Genomic DNA, 2,837 nt, shown 5'->3' on the forward strand with positions numbered 1-2,837 from the left:
TGCTACCTCCTCTTATCAGGTCCTCATCTCCAAACGGCTTTAAAGATATATTCATCATTTTCGTTCGAAATATGTGAGTGTTATTCACAACGCAGCAGCTGGAAGCCCTGCAAAATCATCCATCGGAAGCTGTTTGCAATCCGAAATCAGGTATCTAAATTCGGCAAAATTGAACCGCTACCGAGGTAATGGCACGAGAGCATCAACTGTCACTGACCCTAGAAAGGACCTTGGACGGTTTACCGTTCTTCATGCGGCCGGAAACATTTTGGTGCAGAAACTTAGTCCATCCCAAATCCTGTTGTATTCTGATTTCATTGAGGTTTCAGTGGATGCTGTCAATTAGCAGCTGACCACTAGCAGCATGACAAGATGGCATGAACGATTGCAAATACAAACTCAAATAAATTGTGGAAACGCTGAGGCAAATTCAGCCTGTGGTAGGTGTAGTGACCGCTCACAAGTGAACTGGAAGTTGGTAATCCCTCTCGCTCTCTTCACAGTAGCGTGGTTATTGTTCTCACCGACTCCTTTTGACGGGACACCTTGTGGATTATTCGTCAAACACTAGTGCGTACACGTTGAGTTTGTTAAGTTTCCTCCTGCTCGACCTACTGATGGTGTCCTTTTTGATTTAGCTAGTGTGAGGGGTAATTGAAGACTTTACAGGAGATTCTTTTATGTAAGTAAAGTCGATTTATGCTGAAATGCCTACTCTGTCACGGCCCCACTGAAAACCATCTAAAGTGCGCAACTCACAAAACTCCAGTGAGTCTGGAAACCGAGAGTGCGGAAACCCGGTAGTCCGGAATTCTTCGAGTTTCACGGGATGCGCACTTCTGGTAATTTCCAAAAAAGATTAAAGATTTGCACCTCAGTTCTTGACTTTCCAGCGAAGATTGGCTTTACTTGCTCCACAAAATCTCCCTTAAATTTTGCCTCCTGTTCACCCTGCTTGGCGTTTGTGCCACTTTACATTCCCATGCGTGCGTTCGCATTCATACCCATATGAACCAACGCACCCGGTGTTGTACTTCGCTCCATTTAAATCACCCACCCTTGAACTAGGTTATTGATCTATCATACTCAACACGTGAACCGTTGCCGGTTCCTGATGCAAATGAACTTGATCCTGTTGTGACAACTTGGTAAGTTGAAAAGCCGAACCGTGGAAGTTAACTTGTGGGAACCAGGTGTACGAACGCACGGAATTGTGATACGATGTGGACATGGACCCCGAATGCTTACTACCAAAATGTGTAATTTATTAGCTTGAATATGTTAGTCAACTTGGGACATGGAACTGTTACCTTGATCTTCGGTCCTCCAGGTGTCTACTCATCACGTGAACCAGTTTCACATTGCTTGTCTTTGACTTAGAGTTTGAGCTTCAGGCTACTGACATTGACTTGTACGTTTATTTGTTCGCTACCCACGAGACACGGACCGTAGTTGAGAGAAATATTGTAAATGGTACACTGTACTTTCTTTTACCATCTTTCATGATAGCTAATTATCAACTAGTTTGGTGATAATCCACGCAATTGTTATTTAATCAGTGCGGGAGATCTGTGGCTTTTGAAGTTAATGAGATGCTGTCAAGCGCGACTGAAATACCGCTTTTCGGCAGGCTGAGGTGTAAAAAGAGAGGTAAAATGCAAACACCAGAACGTCGAACTGGTTAAAACGAAGCGTGAAGCGGAAAATATAGACTGTCAAAACAAGATCATTTACTTATTGTCCCTCGTCTTCATTCTAAGCATTCGTGTTTTATACTCCTTTTTCCAGCTAACTTATAGCAAGTATGGTGACGTTTCGGAACAGGTTTTACGCTTTGTTCTGAGGTTGGCAACCCATTACGTGCAGCAATTTGAATAGGATTCACATCCGGGCCTGGTACGCATAAGGCAGAGAAAACACCTTCAATTAAGATGAGAGTGTCTTGTATTTTTGAAAAATGGCTGTCTCGTAAACCGACTTTCAGCAGTCACTAAAACTAGGACACCGGTTTGCCATTTTTGAACTACAAATACGAAGCTCAGATCAGTTATTCTGCCGTCATAGCAGACGCCGTAAAACAGGAGGCGGATATAAAACTGCATGCAAGGACTAGTAGACGGGAAAATCTCAAGATTAGCAACTGTAGGATAGATGAATCTTCAGGAAAGTGGAAAACGGAGGGCCAGTTTTAGGGAAACCAAACGGCACATCGGTGAAAAGCATAGTTACCGCCACAGAGAAGTCGGTAAAACGGAAGCTGTTGATCCCAGGGATGTACCAACGTTCATGATAGTTGTGAATTTTTCCTTTCCAGGGGGCGAAAACCGTGCAGCAAGCAGCAAGCAAAAAAGATACGAGCATATTTTGGCCTCCACCCACCACAGAAGACCATGTCTCCTTATGCAGTGACGAGCGGGATGCTCCAAATCTCCAACAAGAGCCATACCGGACAGGAGGCACCTCTGAATAAATTAGGAGGCTCTTTTGTTTTCACCGTTCTTTCGAGGGGTCTCAATGCTGCGGGACATAAGTAGTACAGAGGCGACTTACCGGGAACACATAGTCAGAAACAAACATATGACCTGGTATTTGAAGCGTCCGAGGAGCTCGTCGGTGCCTGGTTGATTTTGTGGCTTATGATCATTTGTGTGCTCACTGGTTTGACATCACCTAATTTATGTTCCTGACGCGCAAGAATACTAGACTACCAAAACCGGAAACCTGGCGGCGGGGAAAGTCCTCGGGAATGCACTGTGGTGGATTAAAATAGACTCCGGTTTCGTATCCTAATCTAGAGAGCAACGCACCCTGGACAAGGTGGAAGGGCAACGGATTCA

General features: G+C 44.6%; 1 protein-coding gene across 1 annotated transcript in view; it reads left to right on the forward strand.

Annotated features, from left to right (window-relative positions):
* The window catches only part of T265_11739 (hypothetical protein), a gene marked incomplete at both ends in the record, with an annotated part of 30,678 nt that extends 28,209 nt beyond the window's left edge, over positions 1-2,469 (forward strand). Inside the window, one exon of the mRNA XM_009178482.1 lies at positions 2,315-2,469. The remainder of the gene's footprint in view (positions 1-2,314) is intronic.
* Positions 2,470-2,837: the final 368 nt, after the last annotated feature.

This window comes from Opisthorchis viverrini (genome assembly GCF_000715545.1).
Source record: "Opisthorchis viverrini unplaced genomic scaffold opera_v5_566, whole genome shotgun sequence".
In the NCBI taxonomy this organism is placed as follows: Eukaryota; Metazoa; Platyhelminthes; class Trematoda; order Opisthorchiida; family Opisthorchiidae; genus Opisthorchis; species Opisthorchis viverrini.